We start from the raw sequence: 24662 nt of genomic DNA, 5'->3' as shown, positions 1-24662 counted from the left end.
AGTATTACCAGAGTTTACAGATCAAACAGACATAAATTTTAAACATTTCATATCATATAATATTCAGGTCAGAAGTAATTAAACTCATGCATATTGTCCCTTATTCGAGCTTTCGAGGCCCAAAATACGTGTTAAAAATAAGTCGGGACTAATTCAGAAACTTAAAAAATTTTCACACGGTCATATGACCAGAATGTACCTTAAATAACAAGTTTACTATTTAACCAGTTCAAAACACAATTAAACACATTCAAAACATATCAAAATAATCATCTTAGGTGCCTAACCAATGTACCCTCATTGGTATCACATTTATATCATCAATTTATATTATCAAAACATCATTCAAATTCAAATTATAAACATACCTAATTTAATCCATTTTACCTAATTTATAAATATTTAAATATCAATTTAACATGCCATAATAAAACTTCAAAAACAAACACATGTTTATATATATATACCAAACCAATATTAAATTTATAACCTCATTTACATTTAATCCAAAAAATAATTATTATTTAGACACCCTAGGTACATGCCGACACAAAAGGATAAACATCACCACATTTGAGATTGGATCGTTGTTGAATACTGAAAATATATCAATTTAATCCCTAATACTAAAATTATTCAACATATACAACACTTAAAAACTCAATAATTTCTAAAATTTCGACATGAGTCGAATAGTATTTAATAGCAGGATTCCAAAAATATAAAAATTACAAAAAAAAACTAAATTGAATAACCAATTAAACTTGAAAACTTTGAAACCCTAAAGCCCTTCGTATCCTTCTTTCTCCCCCTTCTTTCTCTTTCGTTTTGGTTTTCTATTCCTTTTTCTTTTATTTATTTGTTTTATTATTATTATATTATATATACTTAAATATTAAGTAACATATTATAATATATATTTTAACTTAAAATATTATAATAATTTCACCCTTATGCGGCCTCATTTATAAATTATGGTAAAATTTCTTCTTTACTCTTTTTAATTTTTCTTTAATTTATAATTCAACTTTTACCCTGTATACAATTTAGTCATTATACCTAATTATTCTTAATTCATGTAAATTTACTTAACCAAAACCTAATTAATTTTAAAAATATTTACGAGTCTGATTTACGAAAACGGAGTCTCGAAAATACACTTTCCGACACCGGTGACTATCAAGTCGCTACAGAAAAATAAGAGATTAGGATTACGAAGATTAATCAATTTGAGTATTAGGTATTTGTTTTTCTTGATTGAAAAAATCGATCGACCATTTTATTCTAAAAAATTGAGATTTTTTCGTTGGTTGAGTAAAAAGTAGGAAAGTTGGTCCCATTTCATTCTAAAAAAAAATGAATTTTCTTTTTGGTTGATTTCAAGTATTCACGTTTTACTCAACTAATGAAAAAATTTTAACTTTTTTAGAATGAAATGATCGATCAATTTTTTTAATCAAGAAAAACAAATACTTAGTATACAAATTGAATAATCTTATTAACACTAATATCTTACTTTCCGTTCTAATTTTTTTCTAAAAAAAGAAATTAAATCTAAAATAAAAATTATCCATTTTTGTTATCTTAATACTTTAATTACATGATGAAAAAAATTAGATGTTATTGATTTTATTTTAATAAAATAAAATAAATATAAAATTGAAAACTTAAAAAACTTATTTTAATTTAATGACTAAAATTTTTAATTCCCATCATTCTCATTTTAAAAATTCACACTATAATAATCACCCAATATTTAAAATAAAAACGAAAATGAAACTTGACCGTCAACAAAAGCACAATCCTTCTATAAATAATTTTACACACAAATCAACATTAATGAAAACAAGTCAAGATTTGCTTTTACGCCTTCGATTTTCTATGCTTGGAAAGCGAACGGACAAACAAAAAAGGAGTTGACATTTCTTATAATGTACCCTGCCTGCAAATTAATGTCAAACACCTCAACTGCTAGCTGTCATACACAGATATACTATTATAAGAAGATGCAGGGGAGAGGGGATGCACGAACACAACCATAAATAATAACAAAGAGAATCGTGTGGGAGGGATTAGAGCAAGATGAAGGCCGACACCTCCAAGGAAGAAGCTCAAAGCATGACGATGATGCATTTGCAGTTGCAGAGATCTCTAAAATGGCTGGATGACGTCACCCATGGCATCATTGGTTACGAGCTCGAGTCTCGAAGCCTTGCAGGTCTTCAGGTCATCGAAGCTCGCACCGGCTTCTTGCGTTGTAACTTCATCGTCCCCCTTCTTGCTTCCGTAATATCTCTTCTCTTCTTAATCTTCCGTTTATTTCAAAATTTCAAATTCAAAGGTGCTTTCTTTCCGGTCCTAAAATATTTTGGATACACCGTACCATTAATTATCGAATTATTCGAAAGTTTTAATTATCGAATTATTCGAAAGTTTTAATTTAAGGTGGCAAACTATTTAGAACTTTTTATTTAAGTAAATAAATTTTGAAGTTTTATTTTAAAGTTTTATTAGAGAGCTTCGAGTGATAATTTAATAATCGGTATGGCAGATCAATAATTATTTACAAGTAAAAAAAATACCTTAGGTTCTTATTAATTGAAGATCAGAGGAAAATTTTGTTTAAATTTTAGTTTACATATTTATTTACGAAACAAAATTCTAAATTATAAAATAGAAAATAAAAAGAACTTTCTATTGGTGAAGACAATATGAATATAGTAAATTATATATTATCGATTTTAACAGTTTAATATTCTTTATTTATCTCGTTAATTTTCACATCATTTTATTTTTTTAATTCTAAATTATGTTTCTCTGCATGAAGAAAAAAGAGAGTAAAAATTTGCTTTTTTTATTTTTTATTTTAGGATATAAATGGAAATTGGCATGTCGGAGCATAGCAACTATAATAGACAATGTGGGTGGTGCTGCCATATATTCTCCACCGGTCACCATTTAAAAGTCACTGTCAATTTTAACATTACATACTATTCAACAGCTAAGATTCAGGTTTAATTTGCCGCTGCTTCTTCTTCTTTTTCTTCTTCTTTTAACACTAAATTAATAAAAGCAAATGTTATTAAAATTTAATTTTGATGTCAATTAATAACTAAAAGAGAAATAAAAAGTTGAGTGCATGCAGGACGAAGTAGAGATAGAAGCAAAGGTAAAAGGGAACAAAGGAAAGCTTACATCTATGGCGGTGGAGGTTCGAAACAAATCCAACGGTGGACAGTTAATCGCAAGTGCCACTCAGTGGACGGCTGCTAATGACTATAGATCGCCTCAACCCCAATCTCGAGCTAAGCTTTGAAAATGGACCGCGTTATTTGTTTATTTATATTTTAATTTTTTTTTATAAAGAATTCTTTTAAATGTCTCCCAAATTTGCCTGAAAATGGTTATACGAATTATGGCCCAAACTTTTTATATATCCAAAAAAAAAGAAAGTTTGGGGATTAAAATCGCAAATAAAATTTTATATTAATTAAAGTTATTTCAAAGTAACTCAATTTAAGTTTGGGCTTTTAATTAATTTCATTATTAATAGTAAAACAAAAGAAAGTTTGGGCATTGAAGTCGAAATTATCACCGCCGAAAGATATAAGTCCTATTGAATAATACTAAACCCAAATTACATCCAACTCAATTTAACTAGTTTTGACCCATCAAAATTCAATTAATTCTATTGAGAGATTTTTCTTCAAGGAATTGTATTTCTATATACATTATAGTTATTAATTGAGTCTAAGCTTAATTGGTATCGGTATTGTTGTTTTATGCAGGAGGACATGGGTTCGAGTGCACTAAAACACATTATCCTCTTATTTAAAAGTTAGGGAAGGACTATGGATGGTTTTAGGTATTGTATAAAAAAAGTAAATATAATAAGAAATTATAATAATGAGATTAATGTTAAAATATGCCATGCAACATATATATCCCATTACAAATATGTACTATTTTTTTAATTTGTTAAATATTTTTTATAAATTATATATATTTGTACTAATTAAATGAGGATTAAGTTAATTTATACTAAAGGTCAGTTAATTTTGAAAAAATAATTAGGAAAATAAAATAATATTGTAAAAATAATGAAAATAAATTAATACATAAAAATATTAAAATAATATATAAATTTGGAACTCATAACAAAATATAATCATAAATATTTAAATTGACTCTAAAAGAAGAAAGTCTAGATCATACAACCCATTTAATAATATTGAAAAGATATTTACACTAAATTAATTATCTCATTTAATAATATTGAAAAGATATTCACGCTAAATTAATTATCTCATTTAATAGTATTGAAAAGATATCCACGCTAAATTAATTATCTCATTTAATAATAAAAATTAAAAAATAATTTTTAAAATTTGAATTTTTTTTTCAAAACAAATCCGTAAAAATATTTTTAATGTTGTTTCAAACAAATAATGAATAAATAAATTTTGAGTGCTCAAAGGCTGTTACAGGAGGGTAGGCAGATTTGATAGATGTGAATTCTAATACTTGGAAATTTCGAAGTGATGAATAGGCTATTTGACAACGATCAGGTAAAACATAATTATGACAATTTTGCTCTCAAGGTTTGCCCAAAACGACAAATTTGTAACACCCTCTATTCGACCTGAATACTAGATTCGGATATTAGGTGTTTCCACATATGGACTTAACATAAATTTTAAAACCAGCTGCATATAATCCTCTTTCCAATTATTTCTTATTATTTTAGTAAAAGTTTACTAAGCAAAAGAAATAAGGGAAAAACGTTCAAGAATACATCCAACTCTTAAGAATAATACATTACAACACAACAATTTGTTAAAAACAAACTTTCTTGGTGTAGAGATCTATATGCCATATTCCTAATACATTTTTTGTATGCATAGTATTCTATTTCGTCGCTTTTCTGGTGCATTCCTGGCTTGGTCTCTCCTGGCGAACTCATTAATAGCCACACCTAAAACAGGACAAAACACTTATAAGTTCACATGCATTTAGTGAGTTTTAATGTGAAATACCTTAGAACCTTTGTAGTTAAGCTCCTTATCTTGAAGATTGGATTTCATCTTTATCCTTGGCGGATACTTTCATGATATTGAACTTGCCCCTAAACGTCGACTTCTATACTATCATACCAATTCTCACTTTACTAGAACGTAGGAGTCTTTTAGCCATACGGTTCTCGATTGTCACACGAGCTGGCCACATGCTCGTGTGAGTTGTAATACCCCGAATATTACTATAGTAAGAAAGTAAGATAGTATCTTTGATATAGTAAAATAAGGAAATAAAGTGAAAAAAAAGGAAATTGAGTTATGCCAACATTGGAAAGTATATTATGACATATTAATTCAATAAAGGATTAAATCGCAAAAGTGAGAAAAGTTTTGTTGCCCAAAAGTAAATACTCAAATTTTGAAGGGTTAAAGTATAAATATAAAAAATTTGAAGGACTAATAGTACAAATATTTTAAGGGTGGAATGATCTAGAAACTAAGGAAAATGGATGAATTAGAATAGGTGAAGAATTATGAGGGACTAAATCGTAATTTTACCAAATTAAGTGATGACTCAAGGATGGAATTTTAAAAGATCATAAAGGGAAAAATAGTCAATTAATAAAGAGAGAGAACTCTAGAAGGCAATGATGATATTAGAGATATTTTGATGATATTTTATAATTATTTAATTAGATAAATATTATTTTATTAATATTTTAATAAGATATTTTATTATTATTTTGTTATTATTTTATTTAGTATAAAAGGAAAGAAAGATGAAGAATTTTCATCATCTTTCTATGCACCCACGTGAGAAGAGAAGAAAGGAATTTTCCTTTCTTTACAATTTAGTCATTTTACCATAAATTCACCATTTTCACTTAGAAATCAAAAGAATTTCCATAGCTACCAAGAGAGAAAAATAATAAGGAGACAATGGGGAGCTAGAATATCAAGTTTGATTTAAGAAATAGAAGCTGGGGGAGAGAGAAAATCAAGTTAAAGATTGAAATCAATAGGACAAGGTAAGAACATCAAGATTTCAATATATTTTTGAGTTTGATATTATTGAAAAAGTATGAAAATAATGTTAAAGTAGAGTTTTATTATATAAGGTTCTATGTTCTTGATATGTTAGTGAAGGGAAATAAGAGGAAGTGATGGGAAATATTGTAGAGAAAGGAAAGGAGGGTGTTATAAATTTGGTTATCAACATTTTACACTAAAATAGTTTTGGACAGCAACACTAGTCTGACTTTTAAAATTCACCAAAAATTATAGAAATTAAATTAGAGGTTAATTAAAGTATTAAATTAAACCCTATTGAGTCTAGTTTTATATAGAAGAAACTATGTAAGAAAAAAAATTTCATATTATGAGATATATGAATTTTTGTGAGATAGGGTTAGATTGATTTTGGGTTCCTTGTTTTGACTTTAGAAAATCATCAAAAATTGTAAAAAAATAATTAGGGGTTTAAATTTATATGTTTAAATTTTTGATGAGTCTATTTTCAATAGAAATAAACAGAAACATCATCCAAACCCCGTACTAAGAGATAATTAATTTTTAGTAAGTAAAGGTCAAAGCTGTCAAATAGTAGAACAGGGATAAATTTGAAGATTTTACTGTACTTATTGGCTAAACTATAAATTCTGAAAATTTTATGGTAGAAATATATTTGAGTCTAGTTTCAAAAAAATCAAGTGAATCTTAATTTATAATTCTGTAGCTCAAGATATAAATAATTTATTGACTATGACTCAAGTGGACAGCTTTGATATGAACATAATTAAGTAAATAGTAGAATTATAGATAATATTACATATAAGCATGTTATATACATTAAGGATGTGGAATGGAGAGGAGGAGGAGAAAAATATTTGAATATTCAACTAGCATGGGTTTTCATTAAAAACGGCTAATTTGCATGTTTTAGGATCAATGACTAAATTGAATAAAAGTAAAATTTTAAGGGTAATTTTGTAAAAACGTAAAAAATGACCAAATTGCATGAAATGAATTATTTTATTGTCTAAATTAATATATTAAAATAAATTAGTAATATAAAGTGGGTTTAGAGCTTTAATTTTGTTGTATGATGATATTATAAAGTGATTTTGTTAAATATTGATGTTAGGATCAAATTGTGAAAATGGTTAAAATATTAGGGTTTGGTATTAAATTTCTATTTTATTAAGGGCTGTTTGATAGCCTAGAATATTTGGATAAATTATTAATTATGTAAAATTAGTTGATTTGATAGATTAATTAGTTAAGGGACTAAATTGTAAAAGTTGTAAAAGTTGGGGTAATTATGTAAATTTGAAAAAATTTAAGGGTATCAATAGTGAAATGAATTGAAACTGAAATATATGCTAATTAATGAGTAATTTTATATTTTAGATCAAGATTTCGTAGATACTCGTGAAAAAAGAAAAATAGCGAAATAGTTCCTAAACTCCTGCAATTATTACAATTCAATTCAGGTAAGTTTGTATGGTTAAACTTTAATATTTATTTATTAAATTGATGAATGGTTTTATGTATTTATTCATATCTATTACTGAAAACAAAATTATTGTTAAATTATGAAATTGAATTAAATGTTCAAAACAAGTGGAACGCAGGATTGAGTACAATTGTTCTGTGGTAAAGGATGAATTGACGGATAAAACCATAGCTGGGTTATGGCACTATGAACGTAAGACCAAGGTTGGCCCATGGCAGTGTTTATATGTAAGACTATAGTTGGGCTATGGCATTCTAATGATAAGACCATAACTGGGTTATGGCACTATGAACGTAAGACCATGGTTGAACCATGACAATGTTTATACGTAAGACCATAGCTGGGCTGTGGCATTCTGATGATAAGACCATAACTGGGTTATGGCACTACGAATGTAAAGGATGAATTGACGGAAAATGTAAAGGATGAATTGATGGTATTCTGTTTAGCTTTCATGAGCTTCTGTTCAGCCTTCGAGCTTCTGAAAACGATGTACTCTTATCCGTAAGTCGTTCTTCGAATGGTAAAATAATAGGAGTTATTTTTGGATGATATATGTATATGAAGAAACAGTAAGAGAATGATATGTGTCATGATATGTATATATATCAATATCTTGATATGTTGATACATGAAAATTATGTAAGTTGTGATGAGTAATAAACTCAAGTGTGATATGTTGATAAAATAAGTTTATCAATGTTGAATTTATATGAAATATGTTAAAGTATGCTAATAAGTGTTATTGTTGACGCTTAGACAAGTGTCAAGTTACTGGTTAAATGATAATATGTTTATTATATGATGCATTGAAAGGGTAAGTGCTCAAATGAAAATATACTTGTGCTCATGAAAGAGTGGTAAATTTTAAGTTATGCAATTTCTTATAAAATGAGTTATTGTGTGATTAATTTGAAAAAGGTCTATGTTTAAATGCACTAGCTTGTATCTATGGTTGAATGATACGCTTATGACTGGTGTGTTATGTATATGGAATGAGTGTGGAAAGTAAATAAACGCAAATGAAAATAAAGAAAATTTGGAAGAGTTAAAGTTGTTTAAAATCCTATTATGCTAGGAATATTATGTTTAAGTGATAATATAGATTTATTCACTTAGTGAGTTGTTAAATATAACTTCATGAGTATTGTGGTAGCAATATTAGATTATTCTTGATAAGTATAAATTTCATATTTCAAAAGAAAGTATTATGATTAAAGTCTATACGAGCTTACTAAGCAGTCATTGCTTATGTATTTGTTTTCTTCTACTTTTCAGATTATTGGAAGCTTGATTGGGTTGGAAACTTGTCGAAGATATGTTACACTATTCATAAGTTCTATCGGTATTTTTGAATGTTTTGATTTTGGTTATAATGGCATGTATAGGTATTTTGTTTAATGATGGCTTATATGTAGTGTGTTGAGTTTAGCCACTTATTTTGACTTGTTTTGAATGTCTAATTATGGCTTGTTGATATGTGAATGTTAATTGTAGATAGACACAAAATTAAGTGAGAAATATGGCTTATAAAATGGCCTATTTTTATCCACACGGGAAGAGACACGGGCGTCTGTCTCAACCATGTGTGGCACACGGCCAGGTGACACGGTCGTGTGTCCCCCTGTATCTTAAATTTTCACAAAACAGAATGCTCACACGGTCTAGCACACGGGCGTGTGACTTGGCCATGTGACCCAAGTCAGTAAACTCACAAGGGCACGGACGCGGGTTGAAACACGGCCTTGTGTCCCTATTTCGAATGCCCACACGGCTTGAGACACAAGCGTGCCTCCAAACCGTGTGAGGCACACGGCATGACCACACGGTCGCTTGACCCCTGCAGTGTTGGAAACTTTAAATATTTTCAAATTTTTTTTGAGTTTTTGACTTAGTCCCTATGTATTTCTAATGCGTAAATTTGGGCTTCGAGGGCTCGTTTAAGGGACAATATGTATGATTTTGATTGGTTTCAAATATGAATGCTAGATAAAATGAAATGTCTGATAATTAATTTGTAAACTCTGGTAATGCTCTGTAACCCTGTTTCATTGACGGATTCAGGTTAGGGGCGTTACATGAGTACTGTAGATATGGTAAAAATTTTGATCCATATGTTCTTAGATAGTTACATGACTCAACCACACGACCGTGTGACCTATGGTAAAATTAGACTTTTAACCCACATGGCCACAATGAGTTACATGGCCTGGACACACAACCGTGTGACCCCTTTTGGCACAATTTTCTTATTCCTTTGAAAATGTTACAATTTAATCCTTGTTTGTTCTTAGAGCTTTCGTAAGCACAATTTAAACTCGATTTTGTTTGCAATACATGAATTATTTGAATGTATACGGTTATTCAATATTCAATATGTGAATGTATGCCGTAGCATCTTATTTCTCGGGTCTGGTGACCATACTAAGTGAGGGGTGTTACAGTACTAGACCTACTTACTGTAACATCCGGCCTGGCCCGAAGACCCGCCCGAAAAGTGGGATGGTTTGGGCAAAAATATAGGCCCGAAAAATAGACTAGGGCAAAAAAAATAAAGCCCGTTTAAAAAATAGGTAGGGTTTCGGGTATTGTATTTTTTGCCCGGGCCCTGCCTGAATTCCCAAAAGGACAAAAAATTCATTATTTTTGTTATTTCAATGTTATTTTCTTGTTGTTTTCTCCCTATTTTTCTACCATTTCACTATTATGTTACTATTATTATGTTGTTATTTTTGAATATTGTATAACACTTGTTTTATTGTTAATTTTGTTATTATTTTATAGGCATTTGCTTGTTAAGTTTCATTTATCTTAGTGTTTTTTAAGTATACATATTTTTTAAATTTTATTTTCAATTTTTTGGGAAATATTTATTTTAATGTTTTTAGTATTTTTGCTGTATTATATACATTTAACAAAATATAAAAAAATTAATACGGGCAGGTTGGGTCGAGCCTGGGTCCGAACTCAGCTCAGCCTGACCCATGAGCGCCTCTATACAGTACTACAAGACTTTTTTGAGGGGGGTAACAAGATGTAGTTGGAGATAAATTTTGGTGAGAGTTTTCTTGGTAACCATGGAAAGAATTTTGTACTCCTTTTGAGAGAACTCTATAAAAGTTAGGATTTTGTATCTGGGGTTTCGGGTAATGTACGTTTAGTACATTTAGATTTATTTTTTTCATATTGTAATCTCGTTTATTTATTTGTTTAGTGAAAAGTCGAAACTTTCTCTGGTTGTGATTTTTATCCTCTTTGAAAGAATTTTCCACATAAAATTTGTGTTTGATCTTCTCTACCTTTTTTATTTCGTTGTTTATATGGGTCAATCCCCAACATATACTTTTACTCGACAACACTTAAAAAATCATTTAAGAAACAATTACAAAATTAAGAAAAATGAGAGAACCAAAAGAAACACTCAAAGCGAGAGCTTGGGACGTTCTTCAATTGTTGCAAATTTAAAAGAAAACTTCTTTGTAAATATGCTTCGTATAAAGTATAAATTAAGGTGGAAAGAAGAACAAAAAAAAGAACTTTTTGCAATATTTTACCAATGGAAAAAGAACCAAAAACTAAATGGAAAGAAGCTAGTGCACATCTTCTCGATTGAAACGACATTGCAAGAAAAGTCTTTTGTCTTCAATTCAACCATAGAGTCCATATGCAAAAGTCTTGGTCTATACGTTACCGTCAAAATAAGTTACCCATCTGCAAAAGTCTTGGTCCATACATTGTTGGAAAAAGTGTACTTTTATGAGAATTTTGAGGCATATTCTCAATAGGTAAAGGTGGAGAGTAGAATCATAAAATTATAGTTTCATATTATACTAATAAATACTAAATCTTCTAGAAAGAAAATATTTTGTTTAACTTAACTTGCAAGCAATCTCTTAGAATTTGGGTCACACAACTCTAACAATCTCCACCTTGACACGAATTCTTACAACGCCATCTTTGCCAAAGCCCGCCACGGGCCTATCTTGAACTATACAGGGAATTAATTGAGTCGAATCTGTGTTTAGAAACTGGAAGACTTCTAACCCGGGTCTAATTTTCACGAACACGATGCCCTAACTTTTCAAAACCTACATCCTGTAACACCCCTTACCCGAGACCATCGTCAGAATCGAGTACGAGATGTCATCCAGTTTAACTTACCAATTCGGAGCATAAAAATTTGCTTTTAAAATTAAATTCACTGTTCACAACAAAACTGTCCACCTGCATAACTGTCAATAATTTAATTATAAATTGAGTTACAAGACTCAAAATTTAAATCTGTAAATTTTCCCTAAAACTAGACTCATATTCCTACTTACCATAAAATTTTCAGAATTTTTGGCTTAGCCAATTAGTAAAGTTTATTCATTAAAGTATCCCCTGTTTCACAACTCAATAGGTCTGACCTCTTAGCACTAAAAATCAATTATCTTATTGTACAGAATTCTTATATGGTTAATGTTTGTTTCTTTTGAAAATAGACTCACTAAGGAATCTAGACATATAAATTATGACCTATAATTATTTCTGTGTAATTTATAATAATTTTCTAAAGTCAGAATAGGGGACTTCAAAAACCATTCTGACCCTGTCACACTAAAATTCAATTATCTCAAAATATAAAATTCCTTTGCCTACACCGTTTCTTTTATGTAAAAATAGACTCGATAAGATTTAATTCTATATATCATTCACTCTCTAATTCCATTTATACTATTTATGGTGATTTTTCACATTCACGTCACTGCTGCTGTCAAAGAAACTGCTTCTTTGAATTAGTTACCATTTAAACATACATAACACCCAAAACATAATTTTTACTAACTATTTCAATAGCTAATCTTAGCCATATCATTTGAACATGCTCAAAATGATTAAGACTCTATACATGCCATAACTTTAAACATTTTGAAAACACATAATACCGAGATGGTTGTGATAGTGTGATACGAGCTCCGACGATCCCCAATTCGAGCAAGCTCAAAACACTATAAAACAAAGGAAAGAAAGAAAGGTGTAAGCTATAAATAGCTTAGTAAGTTACATGTAAAAAATAATTATTCATTTAATAATTAACACTTTTAACATATAACTAATCAAAACATTTCTTAGCAATTTCAATCACTTACACATGCACAATCTTACCAATTCACTTACATATACATTTTCACACTTAACATTTATCACATATGCTCAATTCTTTCAATTGTACCTGCATGCACACTTCATTTCATATTCACTTTAACCCATCATTAATCCCGTTGAACACTCGGAATATACACAGATACGTAGAGATTTAGCACATAAGTGCAACACTGATATGTAGCCGAAGCTACCACTGTTATGTAGCCGAAGCTACCACTGAAATGTAGCCGAAGCTACCACTGATCAATAACACTGAAAATGTCCACGGGCCTGCTCACACAAGCTGTCAGGTGTCTGCAACACATGCTAGATCACCCAGCACCCGGGACTCACTGTAACACTGTAACACTGATCTCTAGTGACATGTCACTTGTATCCACTTCTATTCCTAACTTCAACCGGGAATTTACACTGAACACTTTATTTTCAACACTTTAACACTTGAATAATTCATGAATAATTTTCCTTCCACATTGAATATTAATTCACATATAAAATATAATTCACAATTTATAAAAATATAACTATTATTTACACGTAACTTACCTCGGATGCAAAACGACCATTTTTGTAATTTATTCGATAACTTTCTCTTTTCCCCGATCACTTCCACTATTTCTTCTTTCTTGATCTATATTAACACAATTTAATACATTTTATCAATATTCCATTCAAATACAATTCATACACAACATTTTGGCAAATTTACATTTTTCCCCATAACTTTTCAAAAATTCCACTTTTGTCCCAAAGCTCGTAAAAATAAAATTCACTAAATTTTTAAATTTCAAACTTCACTAAATCATATTTCATGCACATAACAGCCCTCAATTTCACAAAATCACAACTTTATGCACACTTTACCATCTTTCACAATTTAGCCCTTTTTCAACATTTTCATCAAAATTCATCTAGTAAAACTTGTAATTAACATTTCAAACATTCATTATCTAACATCACTAATCAATTTACAATTACATCATGAATGGGTCAATTTTTAAACTTTAATTTCATTTAAATTAAATAGTAGAAACATGAAATTCAAACATCAATAAGCATAAAAATACGAAAATAATTAAAAACGGGGCAAGAAATCACTTAAAATTGAGCTTAGGAAGATCAAGAACCCTAGCTATGGTGACATGAATTTTTTTTGGCAGCAAACGTCTGATTTTGAAGAATATGGACACTTATTTTCACTTTATTTTGTCTTTTGTTCACTTTTGACAAAAATGCCCTTGACCTATTACTTAGATATTTTTCTAGAATTACCCTTTTGTGTCCATAACACTAATTTATGGTCTAACTGCCACATAAACACTTCCAATTTCATGCAATAATTCAATTAAGTCATTTAATCACTAATTAGAGACACTTTGCATTTTTCTCAATTTAGTCCTAAAAATTCAATTAGGCACTAAATCATTAAAATTTCCTATCCATATCTTCACACAATATTTCAATCAATCAGTAATTAATAAAAATTTATAAAATTAAATTATTCCACTTCAGATTTGTGGTTACGAAACCACTATTCCGATTAGGCCCTATTTCGGGCTATCACAATTCTCCCCCTTAGGGATTTTCGTCCCCGAAAATCTTACCAGTGAATAAGTTAGGATATTGTTTCCTCATAGCCTCCCCGGTTTCCCATGTTGCCTCTTCCATCCCGTGTCGTTGCCATAACACTTTCACTAAAGCAATTTCTTTGTTTCTCAACTGTTTCACTTCTCGTGCCAAGATTCGAATCGGCTCTTCTTCGTATGTCATATCCGATCGAATTTCCACTTCAGTCGGTGAAATCACATGCGATGGGTCCGATCGATATCGCCTCAACATAGAAACATGAAACACATTATGAATTCTTTCCAATTCCGGTGGTAAAGACAATCGATAAGCCACTGGACCAATTCTTTCTATCACTTCATACGGACCAATAAATCTTGGACTTAATTTACCTTTACGGCCAAATCTCAGAATTTTCTTCCATGGAGACACTTTCAAAAATACTTTATCACCCACTTGAAACTTAATCTCTTTTCTTTTCAAATCCGCATACGACTTCTGTCGATCCGATGTAGCTTTCAAACAATCACGGATTATCTTCACTTTTTCTTCGGTTTCCTTTACTAAATCGACTCCATGTAACTGATTTTCATTAAGTTCAGTCCAATATAATAGAGTCCGACACTTTCGTCCATACAATGCTTCATAAGGTTCCATTTTTATGCTCGATTGATAACTATTATTATAAGCAAATTCCACCAAAGGTAAATATCTTTCCCAATTACCTTCAAATTCCAATACACAACATCTCAACATGTCTTCGAGTATTTGAATTACTCTTTCAGACTGTCCATCGGTTTGGGGGTGAAATGCTGTACTAAAATTCAATTTAGTACCCAATGCCTCTTGTAATTTCTTTCAAAACCATGAAGTAAACAATGGATCTCTATCAGATATAATAGATATGGGCACACCATGTAATCGGACTATCTCAGCAATATACAACTCAGCTAACTTGTCAAGTGAAAAACTCATTCGTACAGGAATGAAATGAGCTGACTTAGTCAATCGATCAACTATTACCCAAATTGAGTCTTTCCTTTTCGGTGACAATGGCAATTCGGAAACAAAATCCATAGTAATTCTATCCCACTTCCACTCGGGCACCATAATAGGCTGAAGTAACCCTGAAGGTACTTGGTGTTCAGCTTTTACTTGTTGGCACACAAAACACTTTGTCACATACTCGGAGATATCCCGTTTTATACCCGGCCACCAATATAATTTCTTCAAATCATTGTACATTTTTACACTACCGGGGTGAACTGCCAAACGACTATCATGTGCTTCTTACAAAATTTTCTGAATTAAATCAACATTTTTCAGAACACTTATTCTGTCACGAAACATTAAACATCCATCTGAATCAATCCGAAAATCAGAATTATCGTCCATTGCACACTGAGTTTTTTTTCTTTACAATTCATTATCCACTTTTTAAGCCTCACAAATTTCTTGAAGAAACAATGGTCTAGCTTTTAACTCTGCAAACAATGATCCATCTTCAGTCAATGTTAATCTCGTATTCAAAGCTCTCAAAGCAAAGAGAGACTTTCTGCTCAAAGCATCAGCAACTATATTGGCTTTTCCCGGATGATAATCTATCACAAATTCATAATCTTTCATCAATTCCAACCATCTTTGTTGCCGCAAATTTAGATATTTTTGTGTCATAACATATTTCAAACTTTTATGATTTGTAAAAACACGACATTTCTCACCATATAAATAATGACGCCAAATCTTCAAAGCAAAGACAATAGCAGCCAACTCTAAATCATGGGTAGGATAATTTCGTTCATGTGGTTTCAATTGTCGAGAAGCATATGCTATCACTTTTCCTTCTTGCATCAATGCACATTCAAGCCCATTTAATGACGCGTCACTATAAATAACAAATTCCTTTCCTGACTCAGGTGGCACTAACACTGGTGCCTCAGTTAAATACTTCTTTAATTTCTCAAAACTTTGTTGACACTCCTCGGTCCATTCGAACTTAACATCTTTTTGCAACAATTTTGTCATCGGTGAAGCTATCATCGAAAAAACTTCTACAAATCGACGGTAATATCCTGTTAAGCCCAGAAAACTCCTAACTTCAAATACATTTCTTGGAGGCTTCCATTCAACTATTGCCGATATCTTATTCGGATCCACTCGAATGCCATCTCCCGAGACAATATACCCCAAAAATCCAACTTCATTGAGCCAAAATTCACTTTTGCTAAATTTAGCAAACAATTTCTTTTTTCGCAGAGTCTGTAGCACAATTCTTAAATAATCGGCGTGCTCAGCTTCATTTCGGGAATAAATAAGAATATCATCTATAAACACCACCACAAATTTATCCAAATAGGGGCCGAAAAATCTGATTCATCAAATCCATAAAAATAGCTGGAGCATTAGTCAGACCAAAAGGCATTACAAGAAACTCATAGTGACCATACCGGGTTCTGAAAGCAATCTTTGGCACATCTGACTCTTTAAACCTCAATTGGTAATATCCGGATCTCAAATCAATTTTGGAAAACACTGTGGCATCCTTTAACTGATCAAACAAGTCATCTATTCAGGGCAATGGATACTTATTCTTTACTGTCACTTTGTTAAGTTGACGATAATCAATACACAATCTCAATGTCCCATCCTTTTTCTTCACAAATAGCACGAGAGCACCCCACGGAGAATAACTTGGTCTTACAAATCTTTTTTTTGTCAACTCTTGTGATTGCGCTTTTAATTCTTTTAGTTCAGTTGGTGCCATTCTGTAGGGAGCAATCGATATTGGAGCAGTACCTGGCATTACTTCAATACCAAACTCTACTTCTCTAATCGGAGGCAAACCTGGCAACTCTTTTGGGAACAGATCCAAATATTCACATACCACTAGCACTGATTCGATCTTTGTTTCAGACACTTTTGTATTCAACACATAAGCAAGATATGCTTTACAACCATTTTTCAAACATTTCTGAGCAGACATGGCAGAAATCACAATTGGCATCACATTTGACTTATCTGTTTCAACCCGAAGAACTGTACCACTACTACACTTCAACTCAAGAATTTTCTGACTGCAATCTATCTTGGCTTTATGTAATGTCAACCAATCCATTCCCAAAATAACATCAAATTCATCAAATGACAACAACATTAAGTTGGCAGGGAAACACTGACCTTGTATCATCAAAGGACAATTTTTGCATATTTTATCAACTATCACATGCTTGCCTAAAGGATTCGACACTTTAACCACATACTCAGTCAATTCAACACACAAATTCTCATCAGACACTAAATTTATGCATACATACGAGTGAGTAGAACCAGGATCAATCAATGCAAGAACATTAGTGTCGTAGAGAGAAAATATACCAGTGATCACTTCAGGGGAAGATGCTTCCTCTCTAGCTCGGATGGCATAAGCTCTCGCTGGATCACTCACTTCAGATCTTACAGTAGTGTCTTTTGTTACACCTTTACCACTAGTTCCAGTCCCCACATTTCTCGGTGGTCTTCCTCTAGTAGTCACACTGCTCGATCTCACATTCTGAAACTTTTTTTATCTCTTCTCTTTTCGGACAATCTTTCACAAAATGATCTTGAGATCCACATTTAAAACATGCTCGGCTGATTAAATAATATTCCCCCAAATGTCATTTTCCACAATGTTGACATTCCGGTCTAGTAGGTTTAACACTACCTACACTTGCCATAGAAGTCGCCTGAGCTTTAGAACCTGAATATTGTCTTCCTCGATCTCTTTAAAAATGCACACTAGAAACATTCAATCGAGTATTCATTTCTCTAGACTTCTTCACTTGAAATTGAAATGACTTGCCCATTGATATTTTTCTTGCATCTCTTGTTTCACTTTCCACCTTTCTTTTCTCTTTGTTAAATTCTTCAGCCTTGATAGCTCTTTCAACTAGTACCACTAACTCTTTAATTTCAAGAATTCCCACTAGCACTCGGATATCCTCGTTTAATCCATCTTCAAACCTTTTGCACAATGTAGCTTTATTAGATACACACTCTTGGGCATACTTGTTTAATTTGACAAATTCTCGTTCATATTCGGCTACCGTCATGCGCCCTTGTTTCAATTCAAGAAACTCTTTTCTCTTTTGATCAATGAGACACTGACTCACATACTTCTTCCGGAATTCTTCTTGAAAGAAATCCCATGTAACTTTCTCTTTAGGCACCACTGACACTAAAGTTTTCCACCAATTATAAGTCGAATCCCTCAACAATGAGATAACACATTTGAGACTTTCTTCTGGAGTACAAGATAATTCATCCAACACTTTGATGGTATTATCAAGCCAGAACTCTGCTCTTTCAGGATCATCATTTACATTAGCTCGGAACTCTTCGGGTCCATACTTTCTAATTTTGTCCACTAGAGGCTTTGACAATCTCAACACTTCAGTTTGTTGAGGAGCTATGGGAACAGCTTGAGGAATAGGAGGGGGCGGAGGAGGTTGAACATTAGGATGAATTCTAACAAACTCAGTGTACCAATTACTCATCATATGGAGAAAAGCTTCCCGAGCCTCATCTCCTTGACACTGAGTCTCGGGTCGACTTTCAACTGGCAAGTTACTTTGAGCATCATCAGTTGTATCTCGATTAGAATCCATTACTATAAAAAAAACATTTTAAGATGTCAGGAGTCGTCACACTATCATTATTCAATTATGGCATGTATAGATAGTCTATTACACTCGCTACATTAGTCCGAGAATCGACTAAACCGTAACTCTGATACCACTAAATGTAACACCTCTTACCCAAGACTGCCGCCGGAATCGAGTACGAGATGTCATCCAATTTAACTTACCAATTCGAAGCATAAAAATTTGCTTTTAAAATTAAATTCACTGTTCACAACAAAACTATCCACCTGTGTAACTGTCACTAATTTAATTATAACTCAAGTTACGAGACTCAAAACTTAAATCCGTAAATTTTCCCTAAAACTAGACTCACATTCCTACTTACCATAAAATTTTCAGAATTTTGACTTAGCCAATTAGTACATTTTATTCATTAAAGTATCCCCTATTTCATAACTCGACAGGTCTAACCTCTTGGCACTAAAAATCAATTATCTCATTATACAAAATTCTTATATGGTTACCGTTTGTTTATTTTGAAAATTTACTCACTAAGGAATCTAGACATATAAATTATGACCTATAATTCTTTCTGTGCAATTTATAATGATTTTCTAAAGTCAGAACAGGGGACTTTAAAAACCATTCTGACCCTGTCACACTAAAATTCAATTATCTCAAAATATAAAATTCCTTTGCCTACACCGTTTCTTTTATGTAAAAATAGACTTGATAATATTTAATTATATATATCATTCACTCTCTAATTCCATTTCTACTATTTATGGTGATTTTTCACATTCACATCATTGCTGTTGTCAAAGAAACTGCTTCTTTGAATTAGTTACCATTTAAACATACATAACACCCAAAACATAATTTTTACTAACTATTTCAATAGCTAATCTTAGCCATATCATTTGAACATGCTCAAAATGATTAAGACTCTATACATGCCATAACTTTAAACATTTTGAAAACACATAATATTGAGATGGCTGTGATATTGTGATACGAGCTCCGACGATCCCCAATTCGAGCAAGCTCAAAACACTATAAAACAAAGGAAAGAAAGAAAGGTGTAAGCTATAAATAGCTTAGTAAGTCACATGTAAAAAATAATTACTCATTTAATAATTAACACTTTTAACATATAACTAATCAAAACATTTCTTAGCAATTTCAATCACTTACACATGCACAATCTTACCAATTCACTTACATATACATTTTCACACTTAACATTTATCACATATGCTCAATTCTTTCAATTGTACCTGCATACACACTTCATTTCATATTCACTTTAACCCATCATTAATCCCGTTGAACACTCGGAATATACATAGATACGTAGAGATTTAGCACATAAGTGCAACACTGATATGTAGCCGAAGCTACCACTGTTATGTAGCCGAAGATACCACTGAAATGTAGCCGAAGCTACCACTATTATGTAGCCGAAGCCACCACTGAAATGTAGCCGAAGCTACCACTGATCAATAACACTGGAAATGTCCACGGGCCTGCTCACACAAGCTGTCAGGTGTCTGCAACACATGCTAGATCACCCAGCACCCGGGACTCATTGTAACACTGATCTCTAGTGACATGTCACTTGTATCCACTTCTATTCCTAACTTCAACCGGGAATTTACACTTAACACTTTATTTTCAACACTTTAACACTTGAATAATTCATGAATAGTTTTCCTTCCACATTGAATATTAATTCACATATCAAATATAATTCCAATTTATAAAAATATAACTATTATTTACACATAACTTACCTCGGATGCAAAACGACTATTTTTGTAATTTAGTCGATAACTTTCTCTTTTCCCCGATCACTTCCACTATTTCTTCTTTCTTGATCTATATTAACATAATTTAATACATTTTATCAATATTCTATTCAAATACAATTCATACACAACATTTTGGCAAATTTACATTTTTCCCCATAACTTTTCAAAAATTCCACTTTTGTCCCAAAGCTCGTAAAAATAAAATTCACTAAATTTTTAAATTTCAAACTTCACTAAATCATATTTCATGCACATAACAGCCCTCAATTTCACAAAATCACAACTTTATGCACACTTTACCATCTTTCACAATTTAGCCCATTTTCAACATTTTCATCAAAATTCATCTAGTAAAACTTGTAATTAACACTTCAAACATTCATTATCTAACATCACTAATCAATTTACAATTATATCATGAATGATTCAATTTTTAAACTTTAATTTCATTTAAATTAAATAGTAGAAACATGAAATTCAAGCATCAATAAGCATAAAAATACGAAAATAATTAAAACGGGGCAAGAAATCACTTACAATTGAGCTTAGGAAGATCAAGAACCCTAGCTATGGTGACATGAATTTTTTTGGCAGCAAACGTCTGATTTTGAAGAAGATGGACACTTATTTTCACTTTATTTTGTCTTTTATTCACTTTTGACAAAAATGCCCTTGACCCATTACTTAGATATTTTTCTAGAATTACCCTTTTGTGTCCATAACACTAATTTATGGTCTAATTGCCACATAAACACTTCCAATTTCATACAATAATTCAATTAAGTCATTTAATCACTAATTAGACACACTTTGCATTTTTCTCAATTTAGTCCTAAAAATTCAATTAGGCACTAAATCATTAAAATTTCCTATCCATATCTTCACACAATATTTCAATCAATCAGTAATTAATAAAAATTTATAAAATTAAATTATTTCACTTCGGATTTGTGGTTACAAAACCACTATTCTGAATAGGCCCTATTTTGGGCTATCACACATCCAAAAGAGAACCTCTCTTCAACGAAATAGTCATACATTTTTCCCTTCTATGACCAAGTTGCCTCCGCTGCAAACGAGTTGACTTCGACTCTGTAATGGATGAGGGACGTCTAATTTCATCGGTCACTGTAGAACCTTCCAGAATATAAAGATTGTTGGTTCTTTTACCTTTTAACCAAATGAGCTCCATGAGATACTTTAATGTCGCTCGACTCGATGTTGATTCTGTATCCTTTTAAGTCTAAAATACTCAAGGAGATGAGATTCTTTCGTAAATTAGGTACATACCTGACATTTGAGAGTGTCCTAATCGTTCCATCGTGTATCCTAATTTTAAAAGTACCAATACCAATTACCTTACTAAATGAATTATTTCCCATGTGTACAACTCCACCTTCAACCAAACTGTATGTGAAGAACCATTCTCTATTGGGACACATGTGGAAAGAACATTCTTAATCTAAGATCCACTTGGATGTGAGCTTGGAATTATCGCTAGTTGACACTAACAAGAAATCATCACCGCTTTCATCAGCCAAATTAGCACTAGCTACATTTTCCTCGTTACTCTCAGCAGCTCTTTTATTTCGCAATTTATAACAATCTGCTTTGACGTGACCTAACTTTTTACAATAGCGACACATTTTGTCTCGTTTCTCTGATTCTACCAAAACAGAAGCTTGCCTATCTGCCTTGCTATCCAAACCAAACTCATTGTTAAGTTTGTCTCTACTCAACAAATGACCATTTACATCTTCGAACGAGAGTTTTTCTCTGCCATAAATCAGGGTCTTCCTGAAAGACTTGTATGATTGGGGTAAAGAGCACAATAATAACATAGTTTAATCTTCAATGTCAATATGAACCTCAACGTTCTTTAAATCATTTAAAGGAGTAATGAATTGACTGATGAGATCTCTAAGAAGCTCACCTTCGTTCATGCGAAATGTAAATAGACGTTGTTTCAACACTAAACGGTTAGCCAAAGACCTAGTCGCATAAAGAGTTTCTAACCTTTTCCACAAGGCGGATGAGGTCTTCTCCATCAATACCTCCTGCAATACGGTATTCGCAAGGCATAACTGGATTGCAAACAAGGCCTTTTCATCAAGCTCTTCTTATTTTTTTGGTTTAGATTCTTAGGCTTTTTCCCGGTAACAACCTTTTTCAAGTCGGTTTGAACTAGAATTGCCATCATCCAAACTGCCATATCTGAATGGGCTGATATATGAAAATTGAGCTAGCTCTGATATCACTTGTTAGGATCGACTCGGTTAAGCAACAAGTAAAAAAATAGAGAAATAAATTGAGAAATTGAACACACAAATTTAACGTGGAAAAACTCCTCCAAAGAGGATAAAAAACCACAGGCAAAATAATTTTACTATAATGGAAAAAAAAACAAAGATTACAAAATATAGAAATAAAAACTAAACCCCGAAAAATCGAAAATAAAGAACCCTCAAAACAACAGAAAATTCTCTAAATGTGTTATGAGTTCTAATCTCTAATGGGTGTATTTTCTAAGGTTGTAAAAGAACCTATTTATAGGCTAAATTAGTAAGTCAAATAAACTATGCTAATAAATGCTAAATATATTACACTAATAAATACTAAATCTTCTAGAAAGAAAATATATTTTGTTTAACTTGACTTGCAAGTAATCTCTTAGAATTTGAGTCACACAACTCTCACAGTTTCAACAAAAGGGAAAAATAAAATAAGATTGCAAACTTATATTATGTAGGATCCAGATAGGAATTGGCATATTGGAGCAATGGCCACGTTGATTGACAACCTTGGATTTACTCAGTTGCTGACCATGTCAAATCCTCCATTGATTTCAATATCTCATTTCATTCAACAGTCAGGATTGAAGATAATCTTCGTATTTGAGAAAATCTTAAAATCCCTTTCATTTTCATTTTCTGGGTTTTGGTTTGAAGATAGGGTAAGTTTTAATGGTGCTTGCAGGAAAAAGTGGAGATAGAGGCAAAGGTGATAGCAGAGAAAGGAAAACTTTCACTGGTGGTGGTGGTGGAAATTAGAAGAAAACGAAAGAATGAGCTAGTTGCTTTGGGTAAACAATGGATGGCCACAACTAAAGATAGCATCAACGTAGCCCAACTAAGTAAGCTTTGAAACTTATGTTTATCTAAGCTGGATTTGAAATTTTTGTTCTTATGATCAAATGAAGGCATTCATATAGACAAATTGCTTGTCATTTGAAATGCTTTTTCTCGGTTTTGAAGCTCTGATGAGACGTATTCTAATCGCTTCATTTTTAATTATAGGAGCAATTCAATAAGAAGCAATGCTATTTATCCATTCTAATATTAAAACTAACAAAAATAAACTTAAATATGCATGGTTAATCATGTTGACAACTTAAGTTTCTTAGTCCAAAATTCGCATATCTTTCAACTCGATTATCCGTTTTCAATTTCGTCTTCACCAGAATGCTCACTACTTCACAAGCTACTATTTAACACTAATATTACACAAAGTGGCCAAGTTTCTCTACTTCCCCTTCACCATGGCCAAATGAACCAAGTAAACTTTTCATCCATTTTTATTTCTTTTTTTTTCACACTTCTAACAAGCTAGAATTCATCTCTTAATCATTTCCTATCTAAAAATATATCTACTTCACTTAAGTTTTCCAAGCTTCCATCAATGTCCTTTAATGACAACTTTCAAAATACTTGATAAAATAAAAAAAAACTATTGGTATATATATATGTAAAGCAAGCATTAAAAATTCAAAATCTAAAAATAATTTGAAGAAAAAACCATACCTTATACTTGAACTTGAAGGAAAATAATTGAAGCAATTTTTTCTCTTCCCCCATCCTTTTTATGTGAAAAAGAGGGAAAGATGAGTTCAATATTTCTCTCTTTTCTCTTTTTTATGTATTATAATATTAATTAATAAAATATTTTTGCTTATTAAAATATTTTTACTTAATAAAAAATTATTTAA

At 31.5% G+C, this 24662-nt stretch overlaps 1 pseudogene; it reads left to right on the top strand.

Annotated features, from left to right (window-relative positions):
• The first annotated feature begins 1811 nt into the window (after positions 1-1811).
• Positions 1812-23821, top strand: LOC107915008 (acyl-coenzyme A thioesterase 13-like; annotated as a pseudogene).
• Positions 23822-24662: the final 841 nt, after the last annotated feature.

The sequence above is a fragment of the Gossypium hirsutum genome, chromosome D10, assembly GCF_007990345.1.
Source record: "Gossypium hirsutum isolate 1008001.06 chromosome D10, Gossypium_hirsutum_v2.1, whole genome shotgun sequence".
Lineage (NCBI taxonomy): Eukaryota > Viridiplantae > Streptophyta > Magnoliopsida > Malvales > Malvaceae > Gossypium > Gossypium hirsutum.
Note: the sequence above shows the minus strand (reverse complement) of the source record. Positions and strands in the feature narration are given on the sequence as shown.